General features: G+C 47.5%; 1 protein-coding gene across 1 annotated transcript in view; it reads left to right on the top strand.

Annotated features, from left to right (window-relative positions):
- Window positions 1-14,106: 14,106 nt before the first annotated feature.
- The window catches only part of BASP1 (brain abundant membrane attached signal protein 1), a 32,586-nt gene continuing 30,447 nt past the window's right edge, over window positions 14,107-16,245 (top strand). The window contains exon 1 of the mRNA XM_045285155.1: window positions 14,107-14,186. The gene's annotated coding sequence lies outside the window, so the exon portion shown is untranslated. The remainder of the gene's footprint in view (window positions 14,187-16,245) is intronic.

The following is a 16,245-nucleotide window of genomic DNA, read 5'->3' as shown; positions in this document are numbered from 1 at the left end:
GTGGGGGTGGGGGTGGGGGGTGCCTGGGTGTTCCTCGATCCTTGGTTTTTGCCTGTCAATCATCACATTGGTATCTGTCTACCCCAGTTCGGTGCCTGTCTCTGCCTTATCTGCTCTTTTCATAACTCAGAAATATTTAGGTGTAGGACCCACCTTACACTGTTAGGACACCAATGGATGGATGGCTTGATTGGCTTACATTAGATGGTGAGAGCTTTTGCTCTCCTCCAGCCGGGCCAGTTGATTGATGCCACCATTGGATTGGATGGTACCTGGGATTTCCGTGCACAGCTTGAGGGGGGCATGATTCCGTCCATCACAAAGGCACATCCTTTCACCATCCACCCTTAGGATTCCTCTTTTAGTGCTCCCACTCTCTTGTCAGTCCTTGCTCTCCCCTCAGGGCTTTCTAATCTTTCCCACTCATCTATTGCCTCCTCTGGGTAACAAAGCCAATACTTCTACCTGGAGGGAACCCTGGATGCACAGTGATTATGCTAACCAGAGGTTGGGGCTGAAACCCACCAGTGGTTCCATGTTTCCGTAAGATGGACAGCCTTGGAAACCACATGGAATCCCTCTCTTCTTTCTTACAGTCCTGCTGGGGGTTGAACCAGCTCAGTGACAATGGGAACTTCTCCCTTAGCCTTTAGGCACAAGGGGACTTCAGAAAGTCTGTGGGAAATCCCACAATCTTTTCATTCCACTTCCCCATGACCTTCACTTGCTTCCTCTTTAGCCATGGGCTTAGTTGGCATTTCAATTCCTTCCTGCTAAGTCCAGCCTGCGAATGTTCTTCTGCAGGCCGGGCTGCCCTTTCTCCCGCCAAGACTAGCTTTCTGCTACACTGAGAATTTCCTGTTCCCACTCCAAATCCAGATCCTTTTGCATCTGAACGGTTCTGTGTAGCCATCGTCTTTTTCCCACTTCGATCTCCTTTCACATCCGTCCTCCTGCCACACTGCCATCGTCCCACTGCTCCAGGCTCTTGTCTCTGGGGTCTTCTGCGTGGGCTAGTCTGTTCTCCACTAGTGACAGTACCCTAGCTCCAGTCTCAGCATATGGTCTTTTTCTGAGATGACCCAGCCTCCTGGGTGGCCCCACATCTTTCTTCACACTTGGTATTCATTGTGGTCCTTCCACTCGGATCACCGATGTGATTAATGGAGTCAGCCTCTGGAGATGGAAAGCCCCAGGATGCAGACTGGTCAGCTTTGTGGGCCGTTGTTAGTTTGGGGTACATTCCTAGCACTCTGTCTTTGTTCCCCACCAGAGGTTTGTTGCTTACACCACATTCTACCCCTGCAGGGCAGGTGTCCTACATCCTCCCAGAGTCACCTTTGGCTGCCGAAATGCCTCCCCTCTATAGACACAGCAGTTCATCCGTAAGTTGAGTAAGTTATGCTTACGAGGAAGATGAATATCTAATGAAAGACAATTAGTGCAATTAAGCTGTTTCCAGGCATTAACCTTCGTAATAATTGTTCTACAGCCCTGAGACATTACAAGTAATTAGTACTAAGGGCTCATGCTCAACGAGCTTCCTAACAAGGTGGGAGCTCAAACAAAGAGCTAACTTGTGTATTATTTGCGAGGAAACAATGTGACATTGTGGGACCGGCTCAGAGATACACCCTAAGGAGGGAAAGCCGATGTCCACTGGAGCTTCATTCTGTCACCAGTTTTCCAGGTCGCTGAGCGCCCGATCCGTCAGCATGGATTGGGCATCTCAACCACTGCCTTTAGCAAGCCAGCCTCCGGGAAGGTGGGATTAATGGGCCACCAGAGCAACCTGAGCTCATTAAACCTTCACACATGAGGGGATCGTGACCCCAGAGAAGGAAAAGTGAATTCCACTGTGGTTGTGCCCTGTGACTGCTGGGGAGTTCCGTGGGGCCAGTCTTTGCTTACTTCATCTCTGGGCATCAGCTTCTAGCACGGAACCTGTGGTTGGCCCAGCAAAGGATCTCAGTGCACGGAAGGGCGAGCTTCCTGACATCTCACAGAACAGATAAGGCTTGTTGCAGAATGAACGCTGTGCATTACAGAATGCACTTCCACATTCAGGTCCCAGCTCAGAGTGAACCTTGAAGGAAGAACACAGCCATGTGGGGGTGGGTAGAGTGGGGAAAGTTTTCCCTTCCCCCCTTAATATCCAAGCTCACTGCCATCAAGTCAATTCTGAGACCCCCACCCCCACCCCAACCCAAACCAAATGCCAGCAACCCCTTTGCCACCCAGTTCGTTCTGAAGCTATGTGACCCCATGTGTTGCAGACTGCTACTTTCTCCAAGGGCTTTCATGGCTGAAATCCGTAGGGGACAGAATGCTCCTTAGGGGCCAGGATGGCAAGACTTATCTTACATGCATACTTTGGATAAGCTAGGGCTGACCAGTCCCTGGAGAGGGACATCATGCTCTGTGAAGTGGAGGGGCAGCGGAAGAGGAAGGCCGTCGGTGAGCTGGGTTGGCTGCAACAATGGCCTCAGGCATAGGGATCCTTGTGAGAAAGGCACAGGACCCTGCAGTGTTTCTTTCTGTTGTCGCAGGGTCACTGTGGTTTGGTGCCGATGCATGGAACCTAATGACAACAACAGTCTTTAGGGAGCAAGGTCGCCAAGGCTTTCTTCTGTGGTGCTTCGACCACCAGCCTTTGTTGGTGTCGAGCACCACAGCTTGTTCCACCCCAGGACTGATGGTTGGGGGACTTGTGACTGACCCCTCCCTCTCCTCCTGTTGGTCTGTCCCCCTGGAAGACCCGCACTCACTTTCCAAGGTCTCGTCTCTTGAGTGTCACGGCTCTGGTTTTGAAGTAGGGTGATTAGAATCGGCATTTTCATGTCAATGTAGACATCGTTTATCATTAGGTCAGTGTCTTGTTTTCTCAAAAGGACATTTATAGATGGGATTCTTACTCAACAACAAAAAAATATAGTTGTAGGGCTTTTGTCCCAAATGTAGTTGTAGGGTTTTTGTCTCGATAAGAAATTGATTTTCTAAAGTTACCCAGAGTTGAGAAATCATCATCTTGCTCAAGGCCGTCCAGTAGATTCCAACTCATGGCTGTCCTACAGCGACTGCCCCTGTGGGTTTAGGAGACTAACTGGTTAGGGGAGTAGAAAGCCTCGCCTTTCTCCTATGGAAAGAAGAATATAGGGTCCCAATTCTAGCCAAATCCATAGCCCTTAAGTGGACTATGCCCCATCATGGCCCGGCAGGTAGGTAGAATTGCCCCAGAGGCTTTCAATGCTGTCAGCTTTATGGGAAGGACAGCCGCGCCCTTCTCCTGCAGAGCAGTTGTGGAACCAACTTCCTGGTCAGTAGCTGAGCACTCTACTACATCTCTAGGGCTCCTTCCCAAATCCAAACTCCGTGCCATTGAGTCGAGGACCACTCACGGCGACCCAGTAAGACAGGGCCGAACTGTCCCTGGAAGTATGTACTGTATTAGAACCATTTATCGGAGTAGAAAGAGAAGCTGTTGGTTTCAAACTGCTTACCTTGCTGTTAGCAGCCCAATGTGTAGCCACGATGCCACCAGGGCTCTGTAGAGGCCCAATAATTCTAGCTCTGTGATTTGCTCATTCTAAGCATGTCTAGACACTAATCAGCTTATTAAGATTTCTTTAAATATGGCGGTCCATATGTATGTAACATCCTATTTGCCATTTTAACAATCTGTACTTATACCTTTCCAACCTATTGCCACTGAAGTCGATGGATTCTGACATACAGAGCCTATCTAGGACATCCAAGACTGTCATTTTTTTGTGGGCGCGTAGAGCCTCATCTTTCTCCTTCCAAGCGGCTGGTGGGTTTGAGCCTCTTGCTGTTAGCTGTCCAAGGCTTACCTGCTTATGTTCTTCTTGCTGTTCCTCCATCACCCTTGCTACTCTCTTCACTCAGCTTATTTTACAGAATAGAAGTGTAGCTTCAGTTGAGGTGGCTACAAGTCATCAGTGCCTGCATGGGTGAGCTAGATTGGTACAATCAATTTATACTATAGACATAATTTATACTACAAATTAGCTACATACTTTAAACCATAGGTAGTTGCAGCAAATTTTGTTTTGGCTTTAGTAATAGTAAGCAAAGTTACTATTTTGGCTTTAGGTTATTTCACTTTAAATAAATTCAGCTGACTATGAAGCAGCCAGTGACATCCTCTGCGGCTGCGGTGACTTCTCTTTCCTCTTTCCTTCCTCCTCCTGCATGTAAACCTCAGACGGCATTTCAGGGAGAAGATTCCGGCCTGGGGACCTGAAGGACCTAGCCATCAGGAAAAGGAGAGGGTAGCTCTGGACAGGCCAATTCACAATGTGACACGGGGTTGGCTTAATTCAGGAAGCAGAGAAGGCATCCTGGGAGTCTAGTGGGCTACTTGCTGGGGAAAGGAGGAGACTCTACTCTTCTGAAGAGAGCCAGGTTTGGGAAGTCACAGGGGCAGTTCTACCTTGTCCTCATCACCCGTCACAAGTGACTCAATGGCAATAAGAGGAGGTCTTCAGCCTGTGCGGCACAAGTAGTGAAGCCCTCAACTCCAAGCTGAAAGGTTGGTAGTGTGAATTCCCCAGAGGTACCTCGCAAGATCTGCCTGGAGATCTGCTTCTGAAAAGCCGCAGCCCTTGAAAACCCGATGAGGCAGTTGTGTTCAGCCCATGGGCTTGCCGGGAGGCAGGGTCAACTCCAGGGTTACTTACGACCATGGCAACCAACAAGAAAGCTCATGATCTCATCTTGGCAGCTCAGCGTTTGATCTGAGGCCAAATTTAGAATCCCTCCTGCAACCAGTCCCTTTCTCTCGAGTTTTCTTATGCCGACCTTGAGATCCTGCTTCAAAGTCTGGGCCCGTGTGGTACTGTGTGCCCTTGGATGTCTGATGAGCGAGAGTGAGGGCGTTGATGCTTGAGCAGGAATTGATAGCACAGATGTGGAGCCAGGATGAGTCAACCTTTTGATGTGTCATTCCAAGCAACTCATTAAATGATGTTTTCCTTTGTAAATATGATTTTTCTACCATGAGGTGCTAGGGTTACAGGGCCATTTTGGATGTCAGATTGGGAGCTAGAAACAGGAAAATTGTGGTGGCTGGATTGAGGAAGCCCAAGGGATGTGAGACTATACTAACTCCAGCCAACACCATCCATGGGGTTCAGCATTCAGTTACATGCCGGCTTCACCCACCTTGAATTGTCTACAGATTTGCCTCTGTTTTGATTGTGTAAATATTTTATTTGATGGGGAGTCCTGGTGGCTCTTATGAATTTTATTTTACTTTTTTGGTTGCATGTACGTGGGGAACATTTACACTTCCAAAAGCCATCCGTGAATATGCATACACACGTAATTCATTTGGTTAACAGGAAGGCACAAATACTATTTTTGTAAACCTCTATTGAAAGACCAGTGGCATTTGTTAACCATATTCTTGCTGAGAACTTCATAGCAACTGACGTGGGGTTCAGCCACTTGATTAAATGCAATTTGGAGAACATTCAAACCACGTGAAAGTGTTGCAGAAGTCGTGTTTACTTATTTATTGAGCTGAGAAACATAACATGTTTCCTCCTTTCCAGGAACTTACAGCCCCTCTTAGGTAAACAAGTGGACTGGTCATTCTGGAGAGACAAGCCTTGGTATGCAAGTACCTTGGGGTTACCCAGTGAGGATGATGTTGGAACCATGAGCCTGTAGCCTACTCATTACATTGACTGCTCTTGGTGCTTCAACTTCTTTCCCTCGGCTAAGTCATCTGAAACATCAGCGGGGTATGCAAAGAACTTCATAACAGTACCATTTCCGAGCATATAGGAGTCCTGGTTGTGTAGTGGCTTACTTGTTGGCCTGCTAACCAGAAGGTCAGCAGTTCAAGCCCACCCAGCCGCTCCGTGAGAGAAAGACGAGGCTTTAATGATCCATTACAGATTTACAACCTTGGAAACCCACAGAGGCTGTTCTACCCTGTCCATAGGGTCGCTGTGTCAGAACTGATTCAGTAGTTCGGAGTTCTAAGGATACGGGAAAATTCAGGATTGATTTCATTAAGGTCAAAGATCTAGGCACTAGCTAGAGAAGACATATATCAAAATTCCATCCAATACTGAGTAATTTGGGATTAGAAAGCGAAGGAGAAATCTTCTAAGAAGAGCTAGTTCTTAAAACAGAGTAAACATGTACTTTAGCGCTCAGGCCACATCTACTAGGAAACTGCCTGCTCTCTTAGGGAACCGTCCCCAGCAAGGGCTCTCTCAGGCACCAACATCATCCTCACTGGGTAACCCCAAGGTACTTGCATACCAAGGTTTATCTCTGTGAAGATAAGTTTGGAAAACAAGAGGGAAGAATCTCTCTTGTTGCCCTTTCAAGATTCATCATTCAAAGCCAGAGAAGTCTGTATTTTAGTGAAGTTCCTCCCTGAATCTAAGGAATAAATTACTTTTTGTCCTTGGTCCCAGGAGATAAAACCTCTAGGAAGACAAATTGAGATACAGAGCAAAGGAAAGGTAGAAGCTATCCTCATACCCACGAAACACTGTATTTTAACATGTCTGCTTTTGAAAATGGTAGTTCTCGGGTTTCTCTGGGATTGGTATGGTGGCAGTGCGAGAATTGGTCACAGCTCATTTTTCCATTAAGATTTTGCCATATGACTTATATTTTCTGACACATTTAGCCACAGGACCCAAAATAAGAACCACTGTGAGGGCTGCTCAGGACCAGGTGCAGGTGGTGTTTCACTCTGTTGCTATGAGTCAGAACTGACTAGACAGCACCTAACAACAAACAACAATCAAGAAGCACCTAACGACACAGCTAGTCAGTTAAGGTTTTTGCCCTAACGCTGGCTTCTCTGGGCTCCAGAAGTAGGCGGGGACTCCTCAACATGATCTACATTTTTACATTGACGGCAGCATGGGTCACCTATCTCTCAGCCTTACACATGGTACTGGCCTGGAGTGGCTGTTCAGTGTGAATGAATATTCACATTCGAGCCTCCTGCTACTGGGGAGGGTGGCAAACATTAATGTATCATTGCATGGTTTTATTTATTTATGTTTTTCCAATACCATTTTATTGGGAGCTAATACAGGTATCATATCATTCCAATCACATCAAAGCAGTATTGTACAAATGCTCCCACAATCAGTTTCAGAACATTATCTTCCTTCTTGAGCTCTTTGATATCAGGTCCCCTTTACTCCCCTCCCCCCTACTGTCTCCCTACCCCAGGAAGGGGCGGGTGGTACTGGTGGTGTAGTGGGTTATGTACTGAGCTGTTAATCACAAGGTCTTCAGTTCGGGCCCACCATTAGCTCTACAGGACAAAGATGAGGCTATCTATTCCTGCAAAGGTGTAAAGTCTGAGAAACCCACAAGGGCAATTTTACCGTGTCCTATGGTTGCTGTAAGTGGGAATCAACTTGGTGGCAGTGAGTTGAACTGGACAAGTTATTCAAAGAGTTAGCTTCTTAAAAGGCCAATGTAAAACTCAAACTCACCCCATTGACCAACTCAGCACATCTCCATGTGGGTCAGAGTAGAACCCTGGTCCACAAGGTTTGGGGTGGCTGGTGTTTTGTTTTGGGAATTAGCTCACCAGGCCTTTCCTCCGAGGCACTTCTGGGTGGTCTCAAACCTCCCTGCAGCCTTTTGGTTAGCAGCTGAGATGGTCATCCTTTTGCACCCCTCTCTATCTCTAGCATTAGCAACTTGGGTCTTTCTATTATTCAAAATGGACACTGCCCGAATCTCATGGTTGAGCTCACACACGCCATAGTATAGGCCACCAACAGGGAGGTGCTGAAAGAGGTTCTCTCTCTTTTTAAAGCTTTGCAGATGCGTTATTTAATTTTGAAGTTAAAATATGGGAATAGTCATTTTATTCACACTAAGACTGGTGTTGACAGTGTTAAAATTGGTAAGTGATGAAAGTATTTGCTTCTGGTTATTAAGTAAAAGAAATCGGTTGAAGTACAGCTCAATTCCCCTTGCCCTTCTTTAGAACACGCCAAGACTTTATCTTGAGTTCCGTTTTGGTTTCTATACTTTATACACATACCATGGATTGCTCTGGTCATACTATCTGGTAAGGTTGGTGGTTGAAATCCACCAACTTCTCCATGGGAGAAGATGAGGCTGTCTGTGCTCATAAAGACCGGCAGTCTTAGAAACCATATACAGCCACATTCAAGTTTACACTGATTCATAGCGACCCTATAGGACAGGGTAGCACTGCCGCTGTGGGTTTCTGAGACTTTAACTCTTTATAGGAGTAGAAAATCCTGTCTGTTTCCCGAGGAGCACCTGGTGGTTTCAAACCACTAACCCTGCAGATCAGAGCCCAACACATAACCACTACGCCAGCCACCAGAACTCCATCAGAAACCCGAATGGGGTAACTGAGTCAGAATCATTGGCTGTGAGTTTGGTTAGATGTGTGTGCATGCAAGTGGCACACACACACACACACCACAAACACGGTGTCATCAAAATTATCTGGGTTCAATTTTCATGGACCGTGTGTACACAGCATCTTTCTGTACCCTCGGTATTAAGCGTATTTATTGGAATGGTACCGGTGCCACCTGCCACTCTTCCCTTTTTCTCTGTTGGGTCTCCTTTTCAGCAGCAGCACTGCGTTTTCCCGTTTCCTCTTTAAAACCCATCAACCTATCACCACCACCCCAAAAAACAGAAAAAACAACTCAACTTATTTTACACCGAAATGCAGTCACTTTGTGACCCAACTCAATGTTCACAACTGGCTGCCGGAGTTTTTATTGGAGCCAAGATGAAACTTCAAGGCCACCGAAGAAGCTTGAGCCCCCCTCCTTGCCCTTTTAAGTAACACCTAGCTGTGTTTATCTTGGATATAATTTGAGGTTGATTGGAAGAAGCCTGTAGTTATGTGTTCATGGAGACCAGTGTCAGGCCTCTGAAGTTCTGCAGTCAATCCTTACATGTTCTCCGCTGCGTGTTTCCGACATGAGCTCTGTGGTGGAGCCTGCGGGTGCCAGCCATCAGACTGTGTTTGCGAGTCTGAACGGAAGGGATCTACCGCCATCTCAAACTTGAACTTGACCCCCTTCTTTCTGCGTTATCTTCCTTTTTCTTGCTCTGCCTCATGGCACCTCCAGCTCATTAGCCTATTTTTCTAGCACCCATTAACGGCTCATTTGTGAACAAGCAACCATTGTGTGGCATAAATGGTAGGCCTGTTTGATTCATTGTGCATTGTATTTAAATGTTGTTTGATGCCTTGAGTCAGGTGTAACTCAAAGGGACCTTATACATAAGAAGGGTGGACTGTTGCCCATCCCAGGCCATGCACATGATTATTGGGATATTTAAATACTGACGTGGGTGCTAATCATAAAGTTAGCAGTTTGAAACCACCAGTCGCTATTTGGGAGACAGGCCTTTCTACTTGAGTAAAGATTTCCAGTCTTGGAAACTCACAGGAACGGTTCTACCCCATCCTATAGGCTTGCTCTGAATAAGCAGTGAGGCGTGTGTGTGTGTGTGTGTGTGTGTGTGTGTGTGTGTGTGTGAGAGAGAGAGAGAGAGAGAGAGAGAGAGAGAGGAGAGCCCTGTGGGTTAAATGTTGGTTCCTAACCACAAGGCTGGCGATGTCAAACCACCAGTTGCTCTCTGGAAGAAAGACGAGGCTGTGTGCTCCCCGCTCTCAGACAGAGGCACATGCTCAGAAACTCTGGATGGGACAGTTAGGAATCGGAGTCAACAGCATTGTCATGAAGTTTAGTCCAACTCATACTGACCCTGTAGGACAGAGTACAGCTCCTCCGTAGGGTTTCCAAAGAGCCCTGGTGGCAGAGCGTACTAAGGACTGGGCCACTAATACCAAGATCTGCAGTTCAAACGTACCAACCTCTCAGAGGGAGAAAGATGAGGCTGTCTGCTCCAGGAGTAGAAAGTAGAGTCTGTCTCCTGAGGAGCAGCTGGGTGTTACAAACTGCTGACTTTGCGGTTAACAGCCCAACGCTAACCACCCAGCCACCAGGGCTCCCATTCATTGGCTAAGCTGGAAAGGCATAAGTGTTATTCTGCCCAACTCTGTGCTGGAAGAGGTCAGTTCGATGCAGGTTGCCAGTGGGTGTCCATTGCCATATTCTCAGGCTTTGGAGATGCTCAGAAGCTCTACCTCTCCTTCATGAGAAGCTAGCAGTTGGGCTGTCCACACTGAGAGGGCCTGTAACACTTCTGGGCTGACACTTAAGCCAACCTTGGATGACATGCCTTCTCTATAAACAACACAGTACACACGCATACAAAAACCCAGCTGCCATGGTGTGCACGGACTCTGGTGAATGGTGGCCCCAGGTAGACAGCATTGACCTGAGCTCTGTGCAGATTGCAAAGCTGTCCCAAGGCAAACCACCAGCTCTTTCCTTAGAGCAGTGGTTCTCAACCTTCCTCATGCTGCGACCCTTTAATACAGTTCCTCGTGTGGTGGTGATCTCAATCATAAAATTATTTTCGTTGCTACCTCATCACTAATTTTGCTACTGTTATAAATTGGGTGACCCCTGTGAAAGGGTCATTATACCCCCCCACCCAAAAGGGGTGGTGATCCACAGGTTGAGAACTGCTGTCTTCTTAGAGGCTCCTGTAGGTGACCTTGAACCACTCACCCACCTTTTGGGTAGTGGCCAGCCACTTAACACTTCTTGTGCCACATGAGGCTTCCACTCTCAGTAGGACTTAAGAAAATGTGTCCATTTTAGTATTTGTCCGTGCAGGCGTCCAGTATGGTGATGTGAACACATAAGGAGCCTTGGTGGCACAGTGTATTAAGCAGCTAACCACAAAGTTGGCGGTTCAAACCCACCAATGGCTAAGGGGGAGAAAGATGAGGATGGCTGTTCTTGTAAAGATTTATATTCTCAGAACCCCTGGATAGGGCCGTATGGCTGTGGGATATTAATACGCAGACATTCTTTCATAAACTAAACATGTTTGTCTACTTAAAATAATCAATAGACTTTATGCTAGAGAATTGTGGAATAAATGTACTGCCAAGGATTTGGAAAATCTCTAGCAATTTAGGTAGCTTTATCACCTATGTCATGGTATTTTCAGTCACCTCCTGCGAATGTCGGACATTGAATAAGGAAGATCATAGAAGAACCAGTGCATGTGAATTATGGTGTTGGAGAAGAATATTAAACGTACCATGGACTACCAAAAGAGCAAACAAATCTGTCTTGGAAGAAGTACAGCCAGAATGGTCCTTAGAAGCGAGGATGGTGAGACTTCATCTCATGTACTTTTGACATGTGATCCAGAGAGACCAGTCCCTGGAGAAGGACATCATGCTTGGTAAAGTAAAGGGGCAGCGAAAAAGAGGCGGCTCCTCAGCACGATGGATGGGCACAGTGATTACAGCGATGGACTCAACTACAAGAGCAATTGTGAGGATGGCGTAGGACCCGGTGCTGCTTCGTTTGGTTGTACGTAGGGTCACCATGAGTCAGAACTGACTCAACAGCACTAACAGCAACAACAACAACAACAACAGCAATGCCTCGGTCCTTTTGGCAGAGGACATTGAGACTTAGAAATGGGTGATGCTCTTTGCACATGGGCCAACATGACAATGTCTCAGCTGTGGGCTCCCCAAGTCTTCATCCTTCCTCTCTCTAGTTCTTTGTTGCTTATGGAATTAGCTCAGCTCAGACACCTATAGTCCAGATCTGGGGTAGCGGACAGATGGTTTCAAATCTTATAGCAAATGTATGTTAGACTGTTCTTGTCCCCGCACCAGAAATCACACTCAAGCTCTAAATGCAGCAATGCCTTTGGCACAGCCTGACATTTAGCCCACGAGAGGACCTAGTTCACTACCTAGTGTCTGGAGAAAGTGAACATTTTGGGTGTGCTGTGGAAACCGGAGCGTGGACTCCATCTGTTCCTTGCATGTAAAAGTGCTTGTGTCCTACCTGAACATAAAAGCTTGTCCATCCTACCCCATTGCTTTGTGTGTTCAAACTCACGGCCATCCAGTCGATTCTAACTCGTAGTGACCCTGGAGGCCAGGGTAGAACTGCTCTTGTGGGTTTCTGTGGACTCTTAACTCTTAGAAACGCCGCCTCTTTCTCCCATGGAGCAGCTGGTGGTTTTGAACTGCCTACATACATCATAACCCATGCTACTATACCAGCAGGGCTCCCTTTGTGTGTTAGACAAGGATTAGGCAACTCAAGGGATTCCTTGTGGTGGGCCACCCCCGTGGCATTCTATGGTTGATTTATCGCCATCGAGTCAGTTCTGACCCATGATAACACCGTGTAAGGGAGAGTAAAGTTTGCCGAGCCCTGTGACATTTTTCGGATTGTTGCTGTGCTCGGGTGATTGGCTGTGGCCAATATGTGTTTTGGGTGTGTTTCCACCTGGGTGGGGGGTCATCTTCTAGCACTGTATCAGACAATATTCTGCTGTTATCCATAGGGGCTTCACTGGCTAATGTTCACAAATAGATTGCTTACCGGGACTTTCTTCTTAGTCTGTCTTAGTATGAAAGCCCCTGTCTGCCAGGCATGACCTGGCTGGTATTTGAAACGCCACTGGCATAACCTCCAGCCTCATAGTAATGCACAAACAGCCAGTGGGACATGCCGAACGACCACGGGACCTTGTTGGAGAGGGTCTTTCAGCAGCGCTGTCACAAATTTGTCTGGCCCAACTGTCTGGGGTGTGATGGCACTTACGAACCATTGCCCTAAGATGGTTCAGTGCTCACTCTAACATTGAATGTGCAACATGTAAGTCCCAGTTGAAGCCCAGAAGGGTGGGTGGTACCATGCTCTGTTGGCCCCAGTGTGGTGATGTCACACTCATCAGTGCTCATCTAAACAAGATGGTACCTGGTGTATTTTTCCTTGGCCCTACACCTTGATAAGCCTATCTACCACTGTACAGTCATGCTTGTTACAACTTTAAAAGTACCCACTCGTTGCTTATCAACTCTCTCATGATCAGGTGGTTTGCATTTGTGTTTATAAAAACAAAACAAAACAAAATAAACTATTTTGTGCATTTTATCGGTTATCTCTTGGCTGTCGTGATGATGCTGGCTGGGAGGGTTAACGTTTTGTAACTGCGTGCCTGGGCTGTGATCCTCAGTGGCTTGGCAGTTAGGCAGTGATGAAATTGAGCGGCTGTGTGCTGATGGAATGAACTTACATTTGGGGTCTGAGGTGGTCGTGTTCCGTTTTCACAGTATACTGGCTTTTGCATAGCAACCTGCTCTTTAGACCCTAAGCAGGTCCACGGCCACGGAGAGTGTGTGTGCTGTCTCTAGTGCTGCACCTGTCTGAAGGTCCTTTGATTTGATTTCCCATCATACACCAGCGCTCTACCCACAGCCTCTAGCAGGTCTTGATTATTGATGCCTTCCACCATGTCATATTAAATATGAAAACACACTTCCATCTCATCCTAAATGCCACGTGACATCTAAAACCAAAGTAGGGGTGAAGAGGTGGCTGACTCGGAGGTGACAGTATTTGCTGAGGAACCAGACTGGACTTGGTAGTTTTCAGCACCGTGGCCTTTCAGAAAGTCACAGCAGGCCTTTTGCTTGGGGTCCCTCTGGGTCGGTTCACATAGTTTGAGGCTTAACCATTGAGTCATCAAAAAAACAAAGCGCACAAAACCAAACTCACTGCCATTGAGTTGATGCTGACTCGTAAGGACCCCGTAAGACAGGGTGGAACTGCCCCTGTGAGGTCTAAGAAGTAGGAAATCTCATCTTTCTTCCCCAGAATGGCTGGTCATATTGAACTGCCAAGCTGGCAGTTAGTAGCCAAACTCGTAACCAGTACGCCACCACTGCCCCCATTGGTGCCATCCAAAAACTCCTACATATCATATACGTCACTATACATTCCTATGAGTTGTAGAAGCTAGTTGATGTAACTAGGATAATTTAGTATCTATTCATGAAAATTTGGAGGCCTCTCTCCCCCCTGCCTCCCCATTTTAGATCACTGAGCTTTTTGAGATCCAGATTTTTAGATGTTCCTTGACTTCCACGAGCTCTGATGCCCATGTGCCCTTCTCCCCTGTTGCTTTTCCTCCTGGCAGGTCTGACCTGTGTGGGCCCAGTCTCTTCCCCTGCAGCCAACTTTTCCTGTGTTTCCACCCGGGAGTCAGTGTGGTCAAAGGTAAGAAGCCCTCTGCTCCTTCCTGTCCATGCCTGGAGGTGTGAGTCAGGATTTTATCATCTGCACGGAAACACTCCAGGTCTCCTGCCTGCTGGCTCCCTCCTGAGCCGTGGGGCCAGGAATGTCGGGATGGATGTGATGCACTGATGTGGAATTTGAAAAGCCACATTCACTCACTAGGCCTGAGAGACTTTTTTGGTCTCCCTCAATCACTGTCAGGGTAGAGTCCCAACTGAATTTTAAATGTTTGTTCCACCTACTGAGACTCTCTTGCTACACACAGCCTTGTCACTGCTTTTAAATGTTTCACTTTAGACGGGGAGCGTATTTTCCAGTATTGTCTTTCCCCTGCTTTGCTGGCATCACACCTTCCCGCTTCATTAATTCCCCTTCAACCCACAATGTCAATTGTTTTTCTTTCTTGGTCATCCCTAAGGCAGCCTCTTTTCAAGTGCTCTATTACTCTAGGCCTTGAGAACTGAGAAAATATACGTGTTTTTGTGTTTGAGAATAGTTAAGGGTATGTGTGATAAATGATTCTGGGATGAAGTGACTGAGTTATTTTAACCTGGAATGTTGGTGTTTGCAAGACATCTACTGGGTGAGAATTTGCTTTTATTGCACAGAATAGAACATTGAGCATGATAGTGACAATTTCAATGAGGAGAGGACCTTCATTTCCTCTTACATTAAAAAGTGTCAAGGGACTTCAGAAAGTTGTAAAAGTGGAACGAATGGACGGAGAGAGATCATGGGAATCTCCCGGCTTTTTGAAGCTCCTTCACGTCCAGATGGACTCCCTGCTGACGTCCTGGCTGGTGGTGCCGCTCACGGTTCATGGCTGTTGTCTTTCTGCTCTTCCACGCTCGGCACTGATTGCCATCCTCAGGGTGTAATAGAACTGCTGGGGCTCTGCCATCTTTGCCATTGGACCGGCAGTAGGAAGCATGAGTGAACAAATGCTTCCTCAGAAGCACAGCCCACACTTCAGCTCCTATTGTGTTTACTCGAACGGAGCAGTGCACTTCCAAACAGATTCTCAGTGGCAAAAGGTACCTGCGGTTGAATGTGAGAGCCAAGGGATTGTTTCCTCGAAGCAGCCTCACGTTTCGGGCTGAGCAGAGAGATAGGTGGCAGTCCTGGACTCTTCTTGGCTGGGAACCTGGGGGAAGGAGCAGGGCCAGTCCAGGTGGGCTGTAAGGTGGCGAAGAGCTCACTTGGGAAATGGTACCTTTCGAAGGGCCTGGGCCACATCCACGTCAGGACCAGTCAGGTCAGCCGTCAACCATGTTGTCCAAAGTCTGGAGCTCAGAAGATAGAAGTTGCTGGGCTAGCGAGAAGAGACGAGACCTGAACATCTGCACTGAGTGGGCGCAGTGAGCACATCCCACCTTTGATGCTAACTGCATGGGAAAGATGAGCTTGAATCCAACACACACCCCCACCCCCCGAAATTTGGAAAGGAATGCAGTTCACACCTTCCCTCTCCTCCAGCCTCATTGCCATCTGCCCAAGTGACATTCTCTCTTGGACCCTAGCCACCAGAACTTGGGGCAGAGCTCTCCAGTTGGAGGGTCATCATTTTTCAGCCTGCCGTACAGACAGGTGCCAGCACCTTTCAGCTTCCCTTGCCCGGGGGTCTGTGAACTCACCAGAATGACTCATGGGATTCATAGGAGTGTTTTCCATCCTTCTGCTGATGGCTTTATTTTAACCACAAAGAGATACTTAGGTTGAGCTTTGGGTGCGTCCCAGCACAGAACTTGTGTGTCCCCAAGAGAAATGCACTCCCCTGATGGTCATCAATCTGGAAACTCCTCTCAGCCCTAGGGCTCAGGGTTCTCATCGCCTCTCCCCGAGGTCTAGGGAGATGACATCATGCTGCCTGAGGCTTGGTCAGCAAGGAGCCCACTCATTAGCCTCAAGTGGTCTGGCACGCAGGGACATTGCCTTCTACCAGGTCACTGCACCACACAGCATTCCAGAAGGCTCCTGACACTCCACTGGGGAGAAACTCCACTGCAATAAACTAGCAATGGAAAAACAATGGATTTTTTTT

The sequence above is a fragment of the Echinops telfairi genome, unplaced genomic scaffold (assembly GCF_000313985.2).
Source record: "Echinops telfairi isolate 266 unplaced genomic scaffold, ASM31398v2 ScPeMD7_7469;HRSCAF=8507_1, whole genome shotgun sequence".
Classification (NCBI taxonomy): Eukaryota; Metazoa; Chordata; class Mammalia; order Afrosoricida; family Tenrecidae; genus Echinops; species Echinops telfairi.
Note: the sequence above shows the minus strand (reverse complement) of the source record. Positions and strands in the feature narration are given on the sequence as shown.